The 24,079-nt window shown below is 36.2% G+C and overlaps 1 pseudogene; it reads left to right on the forward strand.

Moving 5' to 3' along the window:
• Nucleotides 1-3,248: 3,248 nt before the first annotated feature.
• Nucleotides 3,249-23,783, forward strand: LOC141522852 (palmitoyltransferase ZDHHC3-A-like; annotated as a pseudogene).
• Nucleotides 23,784-24,079: the final 296 nt, after the last annotated feature.

Raw genomic sequence — 24,079 nt, forward strand, 5'->3', positions numbered from 1 at the left:
CAAATGACTAAATGCTCAGAAAATATCTAAGATGTAGTTGAATGAACGGACTCTATTTATTTTTCCCCAAATCAGTTTTTATTCTATTCATTTTTGGTTATACGTAAGTTTCAAATTGTCTCCCTCCTTCATCCTTCTCCACTTCACACCAAAGAATGTTGATATAGATTTTAAAATATATTAAAAATCATTCTATGTAAAACAATACTATAAGCAAATTAGAAGATCAAGGACTAGTTTACCTGTCAGATCTATGGAAAGTTTATGACTAAGGAAGAGTTGGAGAACATCACCAAAAACCAATTAGATGATATCGATTACATTAAATTGAAAAGCTTTTGCACAGATAAAACCACTGTAACCAAGATCAAAAGAAATGTAGTAAATTGGGAAACAATCTTTACAACTAATGATTCTGACAAAGGACTCATTTCTAAAATATACAGAGAACTGAGTCATATTTTTAAAACTAAAAGCCATTCCCCAATTGACAAATGGTCATAGGATATGCAAAGGCAATTTACAGATGAGGAGATCAAAGCAATCCATAGCCATATGAAAAAATGCTCTAAATCATTAATTATTAGAGAAATGCAAATTAAAGCTTCTCTGAGGTACCACCTCACACCTCTCAGATTGGCCAATATGACCAGGAAGGATAATGATCATTGTTGGAAGGGTTGTGGGAAATCTGGGACACTATTACACTGTTGGTGGAGCTGTGAACTCCTCCAACCCTTCTGGAGAGCTATTTGGAACTATGCCCAAAGGGCAACAAAAATGTGCATACCCTTTGACTCAGCAATATCACTACTGGCTCTATACCCTGAAGAGATGATGAAAAAGGGTAAAAACATTACTTGTACAAAAATATTTATAGCAGCCCTGTTTGTGGTGGCAAAGAATTGGAAATCAAGTAAATGTCCTTCAATTAGGGAATGGCTTAGCAAACTGTGGTATATGTATGTCATGAAACACTATTGTTCTATGAGAAACCAGGAGGGACTGGATTTCAGGGAAGCCTGGAGGGATTTGCATGAACTGATGCTGAGTAAGATGAGCAGAACCTGAAAAACACTGTACACCCTAACAGCAACATGGGGGTGATGATCAACCTTGAAGGACTTGCATATTCCATCAGTGCAACAATCGGGAACAGTTTTGGGCTGTCTGCAAAGCAGAGTGCCATCTGTATCCAGATAAGGAGCTGTGGAGTTTGAACAAAGTTCAAGGACTATTTCCTTAATTTAGAAAAAAACAGATATCTTATTGTCTGATCTTGTTACCTCTTAGACTTCTCTTCTTTAAGGATATGATTTCTCTCTCATCACACCCAATTTGGATCAAGGTACAACATGGAAACAAAGTAAAGACTGACAGAGTGCTTTCCATGGGGGGTAGGGGGTGGGGGAGAGGGAAGCAAGATTGGGGGGGAAATTGTAAAACTCAAATAATATCTTTAATAAAAATAAATTTTAAAAAATCATTCTATGTGTACTTCTATTTACCAGTTCTTTCTCTGGTGGTGGAAAGCATATATAGGTCTTTATAGTTAATTTAAGTTTTTATAGCAATCTGGAATTATGCCCAAAGAGTTATAAAGTTTTTTTTTACTCCTTAACTCAGTAATACAATTAGGTTTGTTTACCAAGGTGATCTGGGGAAATAGGAAAAGAACCTATATCTTCTAAAATATTTCTAGCAGTTCTCTTTATGAGGGAGGCAAATCAATGGAGGAATGGCTAAATAAGTTGTGGCATATGACTGTGATGAAATACTACTGTGCTATAAGAAATTATGTTCTGGTTGATTTTAGAAAACCATGGAAAGCCTTGCTTGATATAATGAAAAGTGAAGCAAGCAGAACCAAGAGAATGTTGTACATAGTAAAAGCAATATTTTTCTAAGAATAATTATGAACAACCAAACTAGTTTGATTTATAAAAATTGACAGTCTCAAGTAAACACATAGGAAAAGTGAAGAGAATGTGTGACGTACTCAGAGAATGCAATGAACACAGTTAATCAACCAGTGAAGGAATTTGACTTCTTTAATAGTGTTATCTTTAGCCTTTTTAATCTAGAAAATTCAATTCAACATAGTAACTAATTAAGAGCCTACTATGTGCAAAACTCTAGAGATTTATAGACGCAATAAATTCAACTCATGTCAATAATTTTACAGTTTTATGTCAGGGAATTACATGGCCACAAATGATAATGATATAAGGGATGATGAGATAAAAACAATGAACAAAAATACAAGGGGAAAGATTTCTGTGAGAGGAAAAGGAAACTGGTGACTTACCTGGGACCTCTCCAGACCCCCCGGAATTGACTTTGGATGAAACCTTGCCCTTTCATTATATTTCTTAGTAAAAGGTTAAGAACTCTTAGGTGTTTTATTTAGTAGGAGAAGGTGGACTGGAAGGGAAGAATGAGAAGGAAAACCGAAGGAAAGCTACTGGAAATATAAAAGAAAGGATAAAAGGCTAAAGTCTATGGGATAAAGCTCAAGTGAAAAACATAACTCACAAACAGGTAAACTAAAAGAAAATATCATAAAGGGGGGAAAGAGCCAAGATGTTGGAGTGGAAGCAAGAATTCCTGGAACATTTCCCCTCAAAACTCCAAATACCACAATTATGACTCTATCCAAATTTTAGAGGAACAGAACCCACAGAAAGACTGAGTGAAATAATTTTCCAGTACAAGACAACTTGGGAGATCCTTGGGAAATGTCTAATCTACCAGAACCAGGGTTAAAAAGAGCTGCAGCACAGCCTGGGTCTCAGCTGCACATTGGAATAAACCAGTTCCAACCTTCTAGGAACAGCCCATGGGACACCTGGGTCCCTGAAGGCGCCTGGGTCCATGGCACCAGGAATGGTTTCCAGACCTCTTGGCTCTGGGATTTCTGGGGATGGCTTGGTGGTTCAGTGGGAGAACTCTGCCACAATAGAATGACGCAGAGACCAGGGCAGTGCAGACTTCAGGGCAGCCTTGGGAACCTACAGAACCATGCAGCAGCTGCTTCCAGAGCACTCAGTCCACAGATGTTAAGAGGGTGATGAGAGACTGCAGATGTCTCCATGCTATCCCTGGGGCAGGACTCTGCTGCTTTGCCTATACTCAGATTCAGGACCCAGTCTGGGCCTCCATTCTTCCATAGAAGCAGGAGCAGGGACCCTCCTCACAGGTCTAGGGCAAAGGGGAGTATCCGTGGTCATCCACAAATCAGAGTACGGATGAGGAGAGCAGTCAGAGCCTCTCATAAGACATTGAAAGAATTACGGTCCCTGGGGGAGGGTAGTAAACCCCCAAAACTTTGGAAATACATTAATATTAGGCCATAGGCTGAGGTAATATGAAAAAAGGAGGTGGGGGGGGAGAATGTGACAAAGTTGAAACTTCTGTATCCAAAGCCTCCAAGAAAAATAGGAATTCATCTCAGTCTAAAGAAGAACTGACAAAAGATTTTGAAAAGCAAGTAAGGAAGGGAGAGGAAAAATAGGGGAAGAGAAATGAAAGTGTTGCAAGAAAATCATGAAAACCAAGTCAGATGCTTGGTGAAGGATATACAAAAAACTTGAAGAAAATATTAATTTAAAAAACAGTTTAGGGGGCGACTATGTGGTGCAGTGGATAAAGCACCAGCCCTGGAGTCAGGAGTACTTGGGTTCAAATCTAGTCTCAGACACTTAATAATTACCTAGCTGTGTGGCCTTGGGCAAGCCACTTAACCCCATTTGCCTTGCAAAAACCTAACCCCCCCCCCCCCCCCAGTTTAGGTCAAATGGAAAAAGCAGTCCAAAAGATCAATGAGGAGAACAATGCCTTAAAAAGCAGAACTGGTCAGATGGAAAATGAGATTAAAAAAAACTCTCTGAAGAAAATAACTCCTTCAAATGAAGAATGGAACTAAGAAAAGCCGATGACTTTGTGAGAAGTAAAGACACAATAAAACAAAAATTAAAAAAAAATGAAAAACCAGAAGAAAATGTGAAATATGTAATTGGAAAAACAACTGACCAGGAAAACTGAACCAGGAAAGATAATTTTAAAATTATTGGTCTATCTAAAGGTCATGACCAGGAAAAGAGCCTAGACTTCATTTGTCAAGAAATAATCCATTCACAATTGATAAATGATCAAAAGATATTAATAGACAGTTTTCAAATAGAGAAATTAAAGTTACATATAATCATATGAAAAAGTGCTCCAAATCATTATTGTTTAGAGAAATGCAAATTAAAACAACAATGAGATATCACCTCACAACTATCAAATTGGCCAGGATGAGAAAAAGGGGAAATGATCAGTGTTGGAGAGGTTGTGGGAGTATTGGGACATTGATGCATTGCTGGTGGAGTTTTAAACAGATCCAGTCATTCTGGAGAGCAATATGGAACTATACTCAAAGAGCAATAAAAATGTTCATTACTTTTGACCTAGCAATTGCAATTCTAGGACTATATCTAAATGAAATCATAATAAATAGGAGAGGTCTCACATGTTTCAAAATACTAATAGCAGCTCTTTTTGTAGCAGCAAAGAATTGGAAATTGAGGGAATGCCTGCCAATTGGGGAATGGATGAGCAAGTTATGGTACATGAATACTATGGAATACTTTTGTTCTATAAGAAACCATGAGTGGTCAGACTCTAGAGAAGCAAGGAATGAATTACAGGATCTGATGCTGAGCAAAGGGAGCAAATTCAAGAGAACATTCTACACGTTAACAACAACATTGTGACATGAGCATCCCTGAGAGATGCAGCTGCTCTCAGCAGTTCAGAGAGTTAGAACAACCCTATTAGATCAGCTATGGACAATGATATCTCCTCCAGAGGAAGAAAAACAAAACAAAATAAAACAAAAAAAAGAATCCTTCAGAATCTGATGAACACTGCAGTAACTTAAAAAAATCTCATATATTTCTTTCTCTTAATCCTAATTCCTCATACTTAAAATGATTAATCTGTAAACATGTTTAACACAAATGTGTATGCACAATATTATTCTGACTGTTTACCACTGGGGGAAGGGGGGGTGGGAAAGGGGGGTGGAAGGAAACTTTTTAACTTAAAAATTTACTTAGGCATATGGATGAATGTTGAAAAACTTTCCTAACATATATTTGGAAAATAAAATATTAATTAAAATAAGGTGTGTCTCAGAGAGGAAACAACATATACACTCAATCGGATATAGAAATCTATCTTACCCTAGAGGAAAAAGGAGAAGAAGGGATTAGGTAAGGGTGGCAGGTGGAGGGGAAGGCAGTGTCAGATACAACATACTTCTGAAGAGAGACGGGAACTGGAGGAATAGAATGGAGGGAAATATAGTTATAACTGTGTCAAAAAAATATTGATGCTGCTTTTCTGATAGACTTAGGATAAAAAATGCAACCCATCCCAGAGACAGAGCTGGTGGTATCTGAACATAGACTGAGGGACATTTTTTTTCTATCACTTCATTTCTACTGAAGTATATCTCTTTTTTTTGGGGGGGAGTTTATGTTTACTTTCACAACAAGATTATTATAGTAATGTGGAAATAAATATATAAATCATTAAAAAAGGATCATAAAGACAGAAGGAAAAAATGACTAAAAATTCAAATGAACCCAGCATACTATTAACAATTATTTTACTAAAAAAGAAAAATGACCCCCAATTTTCCAAATAAAAAGGGAATTATGATATCCCCCAAAACCAACTTCCCCCACTAAAAGAGGATAGAGGGGCAGCTAGATAGAGCACCTATCCTGGAGTCAGGAAGACTTGAGTTCAAATGTGGTCTCAGACCCTTAATAATTGCCTAGCTGTGTGGCCTTGTACAAGTTTCTTAACCCCATTGCCTTAAATAAATAACATTTTTTTAAAAAAAAAAAATTACCTAGGTTTGTGACCTTGACAAGTCATGCATTCCATTGCCTTACTAAAACAAACAAACAAAAAAAGATATTCCCAGACCATGGGCCAATATTTTGATTCTACAGAATGATGCAAAAGAAAAGCAAAAATTTTCAATAACATAATTAGTACAGCAAGACACATTCTGATCTCACTTTTCCAGAGTGTAGCTGGTTATATCTGCCCTTCAGGATAGGGAGTGCTCTTGAATGACTTCCTCTAATCCTGTGACCTTAAACCCTTATTCTGTTCTCCCTTCCCACAGTTAATGAAGAGTGTTTAGTGGCCCACTGTTGTTTAACCAGTTAACTAACATCAATTAACTTCTGCACAGGATTATTTATTGTGAAGATGTGGCAAGAATGGTCACATTTTTCCTATATTCCCTTATTACATAGGTAGGATGGGCTTAGACTTAACTACCTGACATTTGCTCCATTAAGTACATTTCCTAAATCTGCATTACTGATATACCTATGAGTTTAGTCTGCTACTGTTAGACTGGGTGGGGCAGGTTAAAGCTGTCTGGTTTCTAGAAAATCCCAGAATGGACTCTGCTCCTGCATTTCTGATGGCTCACTCATTTGATCTTCCAAAGCTCACAAAATTGTAATTATCTCTAATCTCCTTTGCTTAAAAGTAGGAAAAAATAGAAACAACTGAGAAGTAACAAGACCTTTAGTTCTTGCTCTATATGACTCCAGTGGGGAAATAAAGTCCTGAACCTTCTCCCTACTCAATGCTTAGTCTTTGTCTCCTCACTAGAACACAACTAGGCAGATCTGATCCAGAGCCAAGAGATTGTTAGCTGGTTAGTTATTTCCTTTGTTTTGTTTTAATGTACCCCAGTTCCTGCCAGTTAGCCTATCTGTTTCTCCATCGTGTGATTAGCAGACCAGAACCACTTACAGAATGTCTTTACATGCTCCAATTCAGGAACAGGTCATATCATAATTTAGTTCTAGAAGGAAACTCAATAGCCTTTTCCATTGCCCCACATTACAGGAAAGAAGTTAAACAAGCATTTTTAATATCCCTACTATGTGCAGGGAACCAATAAGTACTTTACAAATATCTCATTTGATCATTACAACAATTACAGAAGGTAGGGGCTATCATTATCTACATTTTTCAGGAAAACTGAGGAAACTGAGACAGAGGTGATATGATTTATTTGCACTGTGTCACATTGTTTGACACTGAATTTAATCTTATATTTTCCTGATTCTATGCCCAGTGATCTCTCTACTGTGCCACTTAGCTGATTCATTTTACTAGGAAGGAAATTAGTTTAGGAACCATAACTCTTTTTTTTTCAAGGCAATGGGGTTAAGTGGCTTGCCCAAGGCCACACAGCTATGTAATTATTATGTCTGAGACCAGATTTGAACCCAGGTACTCCTGACTCCAGGGCGGGTGCTTTATCCACTACACCACCTAGCCACCCCAGGAATCATAACTCTTAACACAGAATTTAAAAATTAGAACATAGGATTTAGAAAGAAAGGTAAAAAAATATTTCTGTAGAAGTAGAGACCTGGAAAAAGAAAAAATGAAGATGAGAAAGGAGGGGAAATTTGGCAGAGAGGTGCAAAATAGCAGGAAATAAATGGGAGATGCAGAATAATCTTTTTTAGTTAGTCTATATGAGTTCCTGAAAGGGATTTGTAAGAGATTTTGCTGGGAATACAGGTTAGAGTTATGTTGTAGAGAAACCTGACTTCTAGGACAAAGAGTTTATACTTTATTCATTAAATACTGGAAATGATTTTTTAAGCTAGAGGAGTAACATGGATCAGTGAGAGGGCATAGCAGATAAAGTACCAGACTTGGAGTCAGGAAAATCTAAAAATCTGACCTCAGATACTTATTAGTTATATGACCCTGAACAAGTCACTTAATCCTGTGTGCCTCAGTTTCCTCATCTGTAAAATGAGCTGGAGAAGAAAATGGCAAATCTCTCCAAGGTCTTTGACAAGTAAAGATATCAAGAAGAGTCAGACATGACTGGAAAAAACAAAACATAGCCAAGCTATTTCATTAAGGTTGTAGAATCACAGAATTTGAAGTGATTTCAGTTCAAACTCATCAAAATCACTGTCTTACAAATGGCTATCAATATTCTACCCAAAAAAGAGGAGGAATTTTCCTACTTCTCAAGCCAAACCAATCTATTTTGAGGAAGGTCTAATTAATGTTTTTTTCTGATGTAAAACCCAAATTAATCTCTTTGCAACTCCTATGCTTTCTTCTTGGTTGTGTCTTTTGGGACCAAATAAAACAGATCTTATCTCTTCTCCATATATAGGTTTTAAAGCTAGAACATAGCTATAATTTTCCCCCAAATCCTCTTCTCTTTAAGTAAACTGCTCATTGATTGAGAAGATCCTCCTAGAATATGAATTCAAGACCTCTCCTCTGAATAATCTTCATTTCTTCAGTGTCCTTAAACCATGGCACTGAGAACTGAACACAATACTCCACATGAGTTCTGATGAGAGTAAAGTATAGTGAGACCATCTTTCTTGAAAGCTATGTCCCTTTTAATGTGACCCAAGATTGCATTGGCTTTTTCTATAATACCATCACACTTCTAATTCCGACTAAACTTGCATTCCATTAAACTCCAGCCCCTCCATGCTTTTTCAGAATTACTGTTGTCTAATCATGGGTCCACCATTTTATAAATATGAAGCTGAAATGCAAATTCAAAACTTTATTCTTTATCTTTATAGAATTTTTTCCTATTAGAAACAAGCTTACTAGATTCATCTGGGAGTGTATTAATCCCCAGAAAATAGTGATCCCACTCTGAGTGTTTTATTTAGAAGGTACTGTTTCTGGAGTCCTAGGTCTCTCTTATGTAACCACCATTTCCCAAAGCTACCCCCAATTAGCCCATTGCCTTCATAAATTCATTCCTTAATCTTGGTGTAGTTCTCCCTGCAACATAATCCAATATGGATTCTGCAAAGCGGATAGCTTTTTTTAAAAAAAAATTCAAATAAGCCACCAAAATGAGATTATAAAAGCAATTTCACAGGTCTAGTTCCTTTAATCTGCTGAGATCCCACAAATTACATATACTCTTCCTCCTTTGCCATTTTCAAGGTGGAAAAAATATAGGGAATTGATAAAGAAAACACTAACTTTCTTACATAACTGTTACACTAGAAAGGGAGATTCTGCAATTTGTCCTAAAAATCTGGCAAAGTGTTCAAACAGCACTAATTGTCAGAAAATTTTCATTTATTGTAATCTACTCTCTTGGGGGAGGAATAAAACTAAAGTTTAATCTCTTTTTTTTAATGTTTAGAAACCTGAAAGTATCCCACCCTGGATAATAGTGAGCTATTGAAATAAAGAGAGAGGGAAGAAAACACAGGAGCTTCATACCTTCTGAAAGAAAGGAGATGGAAATAAGGAGCTAGAGCCAGAGCAGAAGAGTAGAATAATGTGAATGAAGATCTCAAAATGTCAGTAAATAAATTTCTGAAGAATGAATTTCATTAGAAAGAAAAACTTAATCTTAAATGTTTGCTTAACAGTTCAAAAGTTGGAATTATATCTATATAGTTATGCACCATCTGTTTCAGACAAAAGAATAATTAGAGAAATTGTATAAAGAAATGGATAAAAACCCTTCAAATTAACATATATTTTGATTAGTGATTTTTAAAGCAATGTTGGGTATAGATAAAAATAGTAAAAGATATATTTTTTAATGTGGTTCAGGTTTAAGGAATGAAAGAACTAATGGATCATAGGCCACATAGCTATTCCAAAGTGGAAGACTGAGCCAAGAGAAAAAAAAAACATTAGAGAAGGTGTACTACATGGTTAAATAGAGTACAGTTTAATATTAACAACTGTTTTTAAATCTAGAGTTGCCTTCAAATGTCAATTAAGGAAAATTACTGGTCATTTGGTTCTGTCTACCTTCTTTTCCTGTTTTAAAAACATGCAAATAAACCACTAAAATGTAGCATTTGTGTCAACCACATAAATATAACACTAAAGTATTATTAGAATTTCTCTTTACTTAATAATTCACCTTATAGTCAAACATTCATTAACCTAAATCAAAACAACAATTTGGTTTGAAATCCCATATCATTAACACATTTAAAATGCATGTATAGCTCTTAATTGACATTCCAGTAGATAAACATTAACCCAAACAATATTATAAACATCTACTCTTAGACTCCTTTAAATTCTAGCTCTTTTCTGCATTTTCAATCAGTTGCTTGTATTGCAGTGTCATATGGTTGTTTAAAAATTAAAATTAAGCAAAGATTTGCTCTTAATAATGGCCACCCATTTTAAAAATTTAAACTGTTTATTCAATTTAAAATTGAATCTTTCCCATCCTTTACCCTGAAGAACTTATTTAATTAATTTTAACATCCATTTAAAAAAATTTAAATTCTCTCTCTCTCTCTCTCTCTCTCTCTCTTCTATTTCTTTTTCTTTATTTCCCAACTCTTTGAGAAAGCAAGCAATTTGATATCCAACATATCTTTGAAATCATGCAAAAACATTTCCATATTTGACATATTGAAGAAAAGAAATAAAAAAGTGGGAAAAGTATGCTCCAATCTACACTCAAAGTTCATCAGTTCTCACTTTAAAAATCGATAGCATTTTTATCAGGAGTACTTTGGAATTGTCTTGAATCATTGTATTGATCAGAGTAGCTAATTCTTTCACAACTGATCATTGTTACAATATTGCTCTACTGGGAACAGTGTTCCCAGTTCTACTCATTTTACTATACATCAACTCATATAGATCTTCCCAGCCTTTTCTAAAACCATTACCTTGCTCATTTCTAATATCACAATAATATTCCATCTCAAACATATGCCACAACCTGTTCAATAAGGACCTAACTGATGAGTATCCTCTCAGTTTCCAATTCTTTGTTACCATAAAATGAGCTGCTATAAATATGTTTATACATGTAGATCTTCTTTTTCTTTTGTTTGATCTCTTTGAGATACATAATTACAAAAATACTTAACAGTATTTCTGGATCAAAGAGTATGGACAGTATCATAGCTCTTTGGACATACTTTCAAATTTTTCTCCTGGATGATTAGATCAGTTCATAACTCCAACAGTACATTTGTGTCCCAATTTTCCCACATCCTCTCCAGCATTTGTTATTCTCCTTTCCTGTTATTTTCAGATTAGGTAGTTAATCTGATAGGTGTGTGATGGTATCTCAGATTAGCTTCAATTTGCATTACTCTAATTATTAATGATTTAGAGCATTTTTTTCATATGACTAGTGATAGATTTGATTTCTTCTTATGAAAACTACCTGTTCATATCCTTCAATCATTTATTGAAAGGGGAATGACTTTTTTTAAATAAAAATTTTTCTTAGATCCCTATATATTTGAGAAATGAAGGTTTTTAGGAGAAACTTGTTATAAATTTTTCTCCCCTTTTCCTGCTTTCCTTCTAATTTTAGCTGCATTGGTTTTGTTTGTGCAAAAAATAATTGAAATTCACATGATCACAATTATCTTTTTTTATGCCCAGTGATCTTTTCTATTACTTGTTTGGTTTTTATAATGAACATTCTAACAATATATTTATATATTTAGAATTTTATAATCCCATAGCTAAAAGTCATATTAAAAGTATGTTCTCAGGGGGAGCTAGGTGGTGCAGTGGATAGAGCACTGGCCCTGGAGTCAGGAGTACCTGAGTTCAAATCTGACCTCAGACACTTAATAATTACCTAGCTGTGTAGTCTTAGGCAAGCCACTAAACCCCATTGCCTTGCAAAACAAAAAAGAAAAAAAGGGGGGTTCATAAAAAAAATTCCTAGAAGGAAAAGACCCTAACTCAGAGAGACCTAGAACATCTGAGGAGAATATGATCTGGTCTCCAGCACAGAAAGACTTCCTTGAAATAATCAGAAAGGAGCTTAAAAATCAATTGCAAGATTTGAGAGAGACAATTAACACCTTGCAACAAGAAAACAAATCATTGGAAAATACAATGGGACAAATGCTAAAAGAAAATAATTCTCTTAAAACCTCAATTGGTCAAATGGAAAACTCTTTCAAAAATAGCATTGTTCAATTATAAAAGGAGTTGCAAAAAGGTAAATGAAGAAAATTCTTCTCTAAAAAAAAGAATGGAGTCTGTGGGAACTAATGACTTCATGATACAACAAGAGCCTGTTAAAGAAAACAAAAACAAAATAGAAGAAAATGTAAAATACCTCATTAGCAAAACTACTGACCTCGAGAACCAATCATGAAGGGACAACATGAGAATTATTGGTCTTCCTGATAACATTGAAGAGAAAAAAAAGTCTGTACTTGATATTATAGGATTTATTGATGGAAAACTGTCCTGATGTCAAGGAACCTGAGGGTAAAATTATTATTGAAAGAATATATTGATCCCCTCCAGAAAGAGATCCTAAAATGAAAATACCAAGGAATGTTGTGGCCAAATTCCAGAACTATCAGATAAAAGAGAAAATACTACAAACATCCAGAAAGAAATAATTTAGATACCAATGAGCCACAATAAGGATTACACAGGACCTGGCTGCATCAACATTAAGGAATTGAAGGGCCTGGAATGAGATATTCCAAAGAGCTAGGAAGCTTGGAATGCAGCCAAGAATCCACTGTCCCACAAAGCTGAGCCTTCTCTTCCAGGTGAAAAGATGGACATTTAATGAAATGGGAGACTTCCAACAATTCCTGATGAAAAGTCCAGAGTTTAATAGAAAATTTGGACATCAAAGAAGAGGCTTAAGAGACACATGAAAAGGTTAAAAAAAAGAGTAAAGAAAAAAATCTGCTATCCAATAAGATGAAACTGGCTATATCCCTACCTGGTATAAAAACTCTCAACAGTTGTAATTCTGTTAGAGAGAATATACTTAGCCAGAAGTGATTGGACACTCATGACTTTTATGTGGCTCAGATAGGATGATTTAAAAACAACATCTCCTTAAAAAGGGGGACACCAAGGAGAGAGGAAGAGGGAGGACATTGAATGGCATAAATCTCATTACATTAAGAGGTACAAAAGACCTATTGTAATAGAGGGGAAGAAGGGAGAAACAAAGAACCAGCTGAATCTTCCTCTCATCAGACTTGGCTTAAAGTTAACTTACACAAACACTCAGGTAAGTTAAGAAACTTATCTTACCTTGCAAGTATTAAAAGGGGGAAAGGGAAGGTAGGAGACAGGGAGGGGGAGAAAAAGGGGAACTAGCAGAAGGAAGAGAGTAAAGAAGGGATAAAGGGAAAGGCGAAAGAAAGGGTAGGGGGCTTGACATAGGAGGGCAAACACACTGAAGGTGGTGGTATCCAGAAGCAAAATATTAGGGAATATGGATAAAGGGAAAAAAGAGTAAAAGTACAAACAGAGGGAAGATAGCATGGAGGGTAATAAAGAGTTAGTAATTATAACTTTCAATGTGAATGGGCTGAACTCTCCCTTAAAACAGAAACTAATAGATATGATTTCTCTCGCATTACATTCAACTTAGATCAATGTATACCATGGAAACATTGTAAAGTCTAACAGACTTTCTTCTGTCATGAGAGGGGAAGGAAGATGGGGGAAAATTGTAAAACTGAAATAAAGTCTTTAAAAAAATACATTCTCACATCTATCACTGGATTACATACTGTAGCAACTCTGAAAAACTATCACCTAATCTGGCCCAGGCAACAAATTTCATTGTTGTACTACTTTAATTGTAATAAATGTAATACTCTATATTCTTGAGAGAGTGCTAAGAACCATAACTTTGAGACCATCTTTAAAAAATCACTTAGCTTTTAGCACACCAAATATGTCATTGGTCACTGATATGCATCAATAAACTACCAGGTATTAGCTGATATTTTTACTATAAGCAAAATAAGAAGACAAGAATATTTCACCTAAATGGAAGGATGGCTCATAGGTTCTCCCTGCAGAAGAAAATTAAGGAGCTGACTGAATATCACTTATCTAGTCACTAAGAATCTTCATTTGATGGAACATTTGTTATTTCACATATCAATGTTAATAATTAATCTTTATAAAAAAGATCATCATGATAATAATCTCAGCTTATGTGTCAACACTTATTATAAATGAGGAGGAGATTGAGGAATTGTAAGAACTTGATAAAAAGCCCTTCAGTTAATTCAACATATACTTTAACAGTCAGTGACATCAAAGCAAATGGACCAAACAATGGGCATAGGCAAAGACCATGAAAAAACATGTTGAAAAATGTGATTTCAGGAACCTCACACCTTTTCCTCACAATAACTTTAAGAAAATAATTATGTGGCACTTGACATTTTGAGCACTAAATGCAAAGAAACATATCAAATTGATTATATTTTAATGAGCAGTAAATGACACATTCCTGATGTGAGAGTCATTCCTGAATCTTCTGTCCATTCTATGATCAGGCTAACATTAAAAAGGAAAATGAATGAAGGAAAAGAAATTGATACTATATAAATTTCATTCACTGTTATTCATGTAATCATCAATTAGTAGCTATTAATAAATCTATTTTCATTTATATATGAAGTTTTGATAAATATTATCTATCAAGCAGTAAGTTTTTATTATTCTGCAACAGGCACTCTACTGGATCTTGGTGGCATAAAAACAAAGAATGAAATAATTCCTGTCTATATAAACATACATGTGTGAATATATATTTTATATATATATATATATATATATATATATATATATATATATAAACATATATGTGTGTATACCTACACACATATATATGTAGCTAGAAAGACAGGTGTATGTGCATGTGTGTGCGAATACACATATATAGAATCATAATAAGAATATACAGAAAAAATATAAATAAGATAAAACCTGATAAATACAAAATAGTTCTATAGGAGGACAGTAGCAATGGAGAATGTAATAAGTATTCATGTGGAAGATGGTGCTTGGTTGAATCTTAAAGGAAAAGATGGATTCTACAGAATACAGAAGTGAGAAAGAATTTTATTCCCAGGAATGGGAGATGCTTAGTACAAAGGCAATGAGACAGGAGTGCCATGTATGAAAAATGGAAAGAAGGTTAATTTTTCTATGTAACAACACAAGGGATCAGTATGGGTTTGATGTACAATGTAGCAGGAAAGATCAGTTGGAACCAGATTTTGAAGAGCCTTAAAAACTAAACAAAATAATTTATAATTTTCCCCCTAGATAAAGCAGAAAGTCTCTGGGGTCTATGGAAATGAGACAGAAAGGTTAGAGTTACACTTCAAGAGTATCCTTGGGGATCAGAAACAAGATGGTGGCATGAAGACAGCATTTCCCGTGAACTCTTTCCCCCCAACCTCCAAAAAAAACCAAACAAATGATGGCTCTAGTCAAAATTTAGAGGGGTAGAACCAGAGAAAGACTGAGTGATACAATTTCCCAGTCCAAGATAACTTAGAAGTTTCCTGGGAAAGGTGTGTTTTACCAGGACCAGGAGTTGGGAAAAAAAGCCACAGCAGCAGCACATCCCAGCTCGGCCCAGAAATCACCAGCAACAGCTTGAAGGGGTGGACAGAGAACTCTGGTCCATTAGAAAGAGTGTGGAGTGAGGAGCACTGGCCCAGAATAAGGGTCAAAATACTCAATCTGAAGATGAGAAAGTCCAAACTTCTTCCTCTAAAGACTCCAAGAAATATAGACATTGGACTCAGGCTATGACAGCTCAAAAAAGGTTTTGAAAATCAAGTAAGGGAAATAGAAGAAAAGTTGGAAAAGAAATGAGAGATGTAGGAAAAGCATGAAAATGAAGTCAAGGAGATCCAAAAAAATTGCTGAAGAAAATAACCTGTTAAAAACCAACTTAGGTCAAATGGATAAAACAGTTCAAAAAATTACTTAGGAGAAGAATGATTTAAAAAGAAGAATTGGCCATATGGAAAAGGAGATAAGAAAGCTCTCTGAGGAAAACAAATACTTCAGATGTAGAATGGAGCTGGGAGAGAAATCAAGACACAATACTTCAACAACAAAAGAACGGAAAAGTAGAAGAAAATGTGAAATATCCTCATTGAAAAAACAGCTAATCTGGAAAACAGATACAGGAAAGATAATTTAAAAATTATTGGGGTACCTGAAAGTCATGATCATTAAAAGAGCCTTGACCTCATTTTAAAAGAATTCCTACAGGAAAATTGCCCTGATATCCCAGAAGCAGAGGGCAAAATAGAAATTGAGAAAATCCACCAATCTGCCCCAGAAAGAGAATAAAATAAAAAAAAAACCCAACCCCCCAGGAATATTATAGCCAAGTTCCAGAACTCCCAAGTCAAAGAGAAAATATTATAAGCAACCAGAAGGACACAATTCAAATATCATGGAGCTGCAGTCAGGATTACACAGGACTTAGAAGCAACTATATTAAGGGCTTGTTGGGAGTGGAATATAATATTCCAGAAGGCAAAAGAGTTTGGAATGCAACTGAGAATCAACTACCCAGCAAAACTGAACATCTTCTTCCATGGGAAAAGATGGACTTTCAATGAAACAGGGGAATTTCAAAGGTTCCTGTTGAAATGACAAAAGCTGAACAGAAAGTTTAATCTTCAAGGGACTCAGTTGAAGCATAGAGAGTGGAGGAGAAGGGTAAATTATGAGAGACTTCAAGATGATGAACTGCATGTATTCCTGCATTGAAAGATGATACTGGCTGAGTGAGATGAGCAGAACCAGAAAAACACTGTATACCCTAACAGCAACATGGGGGTGATGTTCAACCTCAAAGGACTCGCTCATTCCATCAGTGCAACAATCGGGAACAATTTTGGTCTGCCTGCAAAGGAGAGTGCCATCTGCCTCCAGATAAAGAGCCATGGAGTTTGAACAAAGTTCAAGGACTATTCCTTTTAATTTAGAAAAAACCCCAGATAACTTATCGTCTGATCTTGTTACCTCTTGGACTTCTTGTCTCTTCCTTAAGGATATGATTTCTCTCTCATCACACTCAATTTGGATCAATGTACAACATGGAAACACAATAAAGACTGACAGATTGCTTTCCATGGGGGGTGGGGTGGGGGGAGGGAAGTAAGATTGGGGGGAAAATTGTAAAACTCAAATAATATCTTTAATTAAAAAAATTAAAAAAAGAAAGATGATACTGATCATACTCATATGAACCTCAATTAATGGAGTATGTAGAAGGAGCTTTTATAGATGAAGCACAGGTGAGAGCTGAATTTGAAGATATAATATATGATAAAAACAGAGTCAATGAGAGTAAGAGAAAGGAGAGGTAGAATAGGCTAAAATATTTCATATAAAAGATATTTCATGTAGCTTTTGCAATGGTATGGAAGGAGAGAAGGTGAGGAGGAATGAGTGATCCTTCATTCTCATTGGAAATGACTCAGAGAGGAAACAGCATACACACTCAATAGAGTATAAACATCCAGGAGAAAAAGGAGAGAAGAGGGATGGAGGAAGGGAGGTGGGGATGTGGGTGATAGAAGAGAGGGTAGATCATAGGAGAGGATTTTTACTTTTTTGCAGGGTTCTGGGACTGGGTGGTCTGTCCAGGACCAAGAGGCTGGGTAGTTGCTGGTTCTCTTGGGTAGGATGTGGGCTTGGGCCTCTTGGCCCCAGGGCTGATGCTTTGTCTGCTGTGCCACTTGGCTGCATCACAGCACATTTTTGAAGAGGGACAGAGTGAAAGGAGAGAGAAAATATAGGTGGTAGTAGGGAGGAATGGATGGAGGGAATTACAATCAGCAACAACAACTGTGGAAAAATATGGAAGTAACTACTATGATGAATTTATGATATAGAAAGTGATCCACCCAGGACAGAGCTAATGGTATCAGAACACAGACTGAGGAGCATCCAGCAGGTACCATGGATCAAGCACCAGCCCTAGAGTCAGGAGGACCTGAATTCAAATCCAGCTTCAGACATGTAATAATTACCTAGATATGTGACCTTGGGCAAATTACTTAATCCCATTGCCTTGAAAAACCAAAAAAAAAAAAAAAAACAATAGCAAGGGCAGAATGTTCATTGAGGAAATAGTATTGAATGGATCTTTAAAAATAAAAATCCAACTTATATATAAATTATACATGCATACATATATACATGTATGCATATAACTATATATGTTTTTAAGATACACATACACTCACTTCAAACACATTCTCATATCAGTGAGTACTCCATCTAGACCAGGATTAGTCAGTAGAGTGTATTTGATGAGATGGGTGCCACGAGCAAAAAATATCAGTGACATCTGGTTCAACCTCTTCATTTTATATGTAAGAATATTGGAAAACAGGGATGTTTGGTGACTTGGAAAAGTTAAGGATGTGAGAGATCTGGACCAAATCATGCTAGGTCTTAAGGTCAAATAGCAATCTTCCTTCACTGAGCCAATGAAGACATGCACACTTTTCTTTATCCTCATACAAATATAAGGATAAAAATGTGTTCTCACCTTAGTATAAACCTGAAATTTTTCAAATAGTTAAATTAGAATTTTTAACATCATAAAATAAACCAACTATAAAGTGATTAATATCTTTTGACAGACTAGTCAGGCTTTTAAAATTGTTTTTGTTTTAGCTTTAGGTATATTCTCAGATATGGAATAGTCATACTGTGTAGGGAATTCATTTCTGGAGAAAATTCATGAGTTACCAAAATTCTACCAATTCTGTATTCATGCATGTATGTATGTATGTGTGTGTGTATTTCCCTTGGTTCTACTCACTACCTTCTGCATGAATTTATAGAAATCGCCTAGCTCTCACTGAAGCTGTTCCATTCATTTAACATAGTGATATTCTATAACATTTCTATATCATAAGTTGGTTAACTATTTCCCAATTGACAATCATTCTTTTAGTTTGTAGTTCTTTGTTATAAAAAGAGCTATCCTAAATATTTACATATATATATATATATATATATATATATATATATATATATATATATAAATATATGAATCTATGAATCTCTTATGGTCTTCTAAAATCTCTTTTAAATGAAAGTCTATTTCTGGGTCAGAGGGTACATCTCTCCTTCAGCATAGTTCCAAATTACTTTTTAAATTTTTTTATTTTTCCCATATAACTTTATTTTTTTTTGAAAGACTTCATTTATTTTGTTTTACAAATTTACCTCTATGCTTGCTTTCCCCCCACCTCCAACAGAAGGCAGTCAGTTAGTCTTTACCATGGAATGCATTGATTTAAGTTGAATGTGATGAGAGAGAAATCACATCCTTAAGGAAGGAAAATAAAGTATAAGAGATAGCAAAATCACATAATAAGATAACAGGTTTTTTACCCTCAAATTGAAGGCAATAGTCTTTAGTCTTTGTTCAAACTCCACAACTCCCTCTCTGGATACAGATGGTATTCTCCATTGCAGATAGCCCCATGATTGTTTCACTGATGGAAGGAACAAATCCATCAAGGATGATGATCATACCCATATTGCTGTTAGGGTGCACAATGTTCTCCTGATTCCGCTCATCCTACTCAGCACCAGTTCATGCAAATCCCTCCATGCTTCCCTGAATTCCCATCCCTCCTAGTTTCTTTCTCTCTTTTTTTTTGGTTAATATGACTTTATTTATACATTACTAAAATATTCTTGTTTAGGAGTAAGCATAATACCCTCCCCCTACAAAAACATAGAACCTCATGAGAAATAAAGAAAAAGAAAGCAAAAAAGAAATGTATTTCAGTCTGTGTTCTGATACTGTCAGCTCTGTCTCCAGTGGATCACATTGTTTATCATAAGTCCATCACAGAAGTTACTTCCATATTTTCCCACAGTTGCTGCTGCTGATTGTAATTCCTTCCATCCATTACTCCCCACTACCATTTATTATATATTCTCTCTTCTTTCACACTGTCCCTCTTCTAATGTGTGCTGTAGGGTAGCTGAGTTGTGCAGTGGATAGAGCACTGACCCTGGGGCCAAGAGGCCCCAAGCCCACAGCCCACCTCAGAGACCCAGCAGCCACCCAGCCCCTTAGTCCTAGGCAGACCACACAATCCCAGCCCCTTGAAAAAAATAAAAAAGAGATGTGATATATCTGACTATTCTCTCCTATGATCTACCCTCTCTTTTATCACCCACACCCCACCTTCTCCCTGTCCCCCTTCTCTCCTTTTTACTCTAATGTCTATACACTATTGAGTGTGTATGCTATTTCCTCTCTGAGCCATTTCTGATGAGAGTGAAGGTTCCCTCATTCCCCCCTCATCTTCTCCCCTTCCATATCATTGCAAAAGCTCATTGAAAAAAAAATCTTCTATATGAAATATCTTAGCCTATTCCACCTCTCCTTTCTATTACTCACAGTACATTTCCCTTTTAGCCATTGGCTACATTTTTACAATATATTATATCTTCAAATTCAACTCTCTCCTGTGATTCATCTATAAAAGCTCCTACTACCTGCTCTTTAAATGTGAAGGTTCATATGAGTATTATCAGTATCATTTTTCTATGCAGGAATACATGAAGTTCATCATCATTAAGTCCCTCATAATTTACCCTTCTCCTCTACTTTCTATGCTTCACTTGAGTCCTGTACTTGAAGGTCAAATTTTCTGTTCAGCTCTGGTCATTTTAACAGGAACATTTGAAATGCCACTGTTTCATTGAAAGTCTATCTTTTCCCATGGAAGAGGATGTTCAGTTTTATTGGGTAGTTGATTCTCAATTGCATTCCAAGCTCTTTTGCCTTCTGGAATATTATACCACTCCCAACAAACCCTTAATGTAGTTGCTGCTAAGTGCTGTGTGATCCTGACTGCAACTTCATGATATTTGAATTGTGTCCTTCTGGTTGCTTGTAATATTTTCTCTTTGACTTGGGAGTTCTGGAACTTGGCTATAATATTCCTGGGGGGTTGGGGGGTTTTTTTATTCTCTTTCTGGGGCAGATTGGTGGATTTTCTCAATTTCTATTTTGCCCTCTGCTTCTGGGATATCGGCAATTTTCCTGTAGGAATTCTTTTAAAATGAGGTCAAGGCTCTTTTAATGATCATGACTTTCAGGTACCCCAATAATTTTTAAATTATCTTTCCTGAATCTGTTTTTCAGATCAGTTGTTTTTTTCAATGAGATGTTTCACATTTTCTTCTAATTTTCCATTCTTTTGGTATTGAAGTGTTGTATCTTGTTTTCTTGTAAAGTCATCAGCTTCCTTTAGCTCCATTCTACATCTGAAGTATTTGTTTTCCTCAGAGAGCTTTCTTATCTCCTTTTCCATATGGCCAATTCTGCTTTTTAAATCATTCTTCTCCTAAGTAATTTTTTGAACTGTTTTATCCATTTGACCTAAGCTGGTTTTTAACAAGTTACTTTCTTCAGCCTTTTTTTGGATCTCCTTTACTTCATTTTCATGTTTTTCCTACATCTCTCTCATTTCTTTTCCCAATTTTTCTTATATTTCCCTTACTTTATTTTCAAAATCTTTTTTGAGCTCTGTCATAGCCAGAGACCAATTTCAATATTTCTTGAAGTCTTTAGATACAGAAGCTTGTACTTCACCTTCAGATTCAGTATTTTGATACTCCTTGGGATCATAGACAAAGTATTTGTCAGTGATCAGGTTCCTTTTTTTTTTCTGTGTACTCATTTCTCCAGCCTGTGCCTGGTTTTGCTGTACTTACTGAGTTTTTGAGTTTTATTGGGATACCCCCACAAGGACCTCAAGATTTGAGGTTCTAACTACTCTCCTGGTCTGTGAATGACCATAAGTGCACCCCTCTGCCATGGGGTTGAGGTGGGGGGAGGGCTCTTGTTCTATGGGGGGCCTAGACTGCAAGTAGGATCTAATGTGGTCACAGTCCCAGACTATTGTTCCAGGGACAGAGGACAGACCTCAGCAGTCTCCCTCCACTCCCTTAACTTTGGTGGGCTGAGCAGTCAGGGTGCAGCTCCCTAGAGGCTCCTGCTTGCTGGCTCCATGGGCCTGCTTCTGTTTTCTGGATCTGGGCAGGCTGAGCACTGCAATAGGCTGAGGGCCTGGACTTCGTGTGCCTGCTCTGGCAAAGATCTCCCTGCTGATCTTCCAAGTTGTGCTTTGTGCTTCCTGGGGTGCAGGTCAGGAAACTGCTTCTGCTGCTGAGAGCCATGGCTCCCTGGTACCCTGGGGCTGTTCCTAGGAGACTGAAGTTTCTTCACTCTGGTGGGGCTACCCCTCTAACCCCATGGAACAGAGTTTTTCCACTATTTTCCAGGTTACCTTGGGCTGGAGAATTGCCTCACTGAATCTTTCATGGGTTCTGTCTCTCGAAAATTTAGTTTTAAGATTTTTGAAATTTTGGAGAGAGCACCTAAGAGAGGCTCTTCTCCTGCTGCCATCTTGGCTTTGCCCCATCCCCAAAATACTTCTTAAACCAATCCTATAGTAACTAATAACAAGTGAGCCATGAAACACAGAGAAATATGTTTGACATAGAACCATAGATCTCAAAGTCACGGTAAGATTTTACTTTAAGTAGAGAGGTATTTGATTGCTTATTTATCTAAATAACAGTCTGCTTATTGGACTAAGTTGCAAAATATAGCTGAATCTTATCAATCCAGTTCAATCCACAAATAAATAAATAAACACGTTTATGAAATGCTAACTGTGGGCTTGGAACTGTGATAAATGTTGGAGTTATAATTAATGAAAAAGAAAAATAGTCCCTGCCCTCAGAAAGTTTATAATCTAAAGGGGGGAAAACAGCACACAAAAGAAAGCAGGAAAAGAGAAACAGGTAAATAAAGATCCAGAAGATGTGGGGGCATCTTGTTCTGTGGAATTCAACCTAGGCAAAGGTTGATCCTGTCACCACTGGGGTTGCTGCCACTACTGTTCTTGCCTGGATGCCAAATGGCTTACTCCTGCTGCCCACCCTGGAATCAGGATGCAGGTATAATCAAAAAAGCCAATCTTTTTTTCTCAACTTCAGAGAAATTAAGAGGACTCTTGAATAGCTCCACTCAAAAATTTGTATTATCTCCTCCTTAACAGAGTTCTCTCAGATCTATATAAGTTATCTATGATGCCTGTGGTATTTCACAGGTTATCATCACCTGACTCCTGGTCCTATAGGCAGATTTTGTGGTCCCCTTTGACACACTAATTTCATCAATAAATTATATTTAGGGATAGCATTTAAAATTCTTGCTTCCCTGACTCTGGCTTCCTTTTCTCCCTTCCTTTTACTGGGCTATGCTTCCAGTCCTAGGTGCAGTGCCCAAAGGAAATACCACACAAATTAAAATCATCAAAAGCTTACAATTGAAACCAGGCCAAGTAGAATAGAGGTGTCCAGAGTGCTGCAGCATGAAACCTGATAGATCCAATCATTTCATTGTAAGAAATGCATTTGAAAGATGGATCACCACTGTCCCTGGGTGAATAACTGTGTGGAAGACAATAACCAGAAATACTTCCTACTGTTTCCAATGAATGTAGTACTTATTTCTTTGCATACCCTCATGTGGGGGGGATTTCATTGGCTTTTTTGCTTTGAAGAAAACTGTATTGAATGTAACATTTTTGCCCCTCCCTCCAATAGTGATTCTCCTCATCTTGCTATATTTGTCTTTTTACTCATTTTTACATCAGTCACAAATGAAGACCTAACTTGGGAAAGGACTTTCAGTTGGAAAGAAATGAAAGCAGAATTTGGAGGTAGTTTCTCACTGAACTGTTTTAACCCTTTTTTAAGGTCTAGGCAACAAGACAAACCTATATCTTGCAATATTAAGACCAATGATGGCATCAGGAGTCATAAAAGAGTGCTCAGGAGAATTTCATGGATTTGAGGAAGTAAAGAGATAAAAAGAATCATCCAGATGTTATTTGGATATCAAAAAACCTGCAGTACAGTTTTTTGATGTAAGTTGTATTTTAGTTTTTCCAAACACATGTAAAGCCCATTTTAAAAATTCATTTCTTATAAAATTTTGAGCTCCAAATTTTTCTCCTTCCATTTGTTCCATTCTCCCTCACCAATATATCAATCAATATGATATAGGTTATACATGTGTAATTGTATAAAACATATTTGCAGGGATACCACTTTTAAAAGAAAACCAAAAGCAAGAGAAAAATAAATCAACATTCTGCACCTAGAG

The sequence above is a fragment of the Macrotis lagotis genome, chromosome 4, assembly GCF_037893015.1.
Source record: "Macrotis lagotis isolate mMagLag1 chromosome 4, bilby.v1.9.chrom.fasta, whole genome shotgun sequence".
In the NCBI taxonomy this organism is placed as follows: domain Eukaryota; kingdom Metazoa; phylum Chordata; class Mammalia; order Peramelemorphia; family Peramelidae; genus Macrotis; species Macrotis lagotis.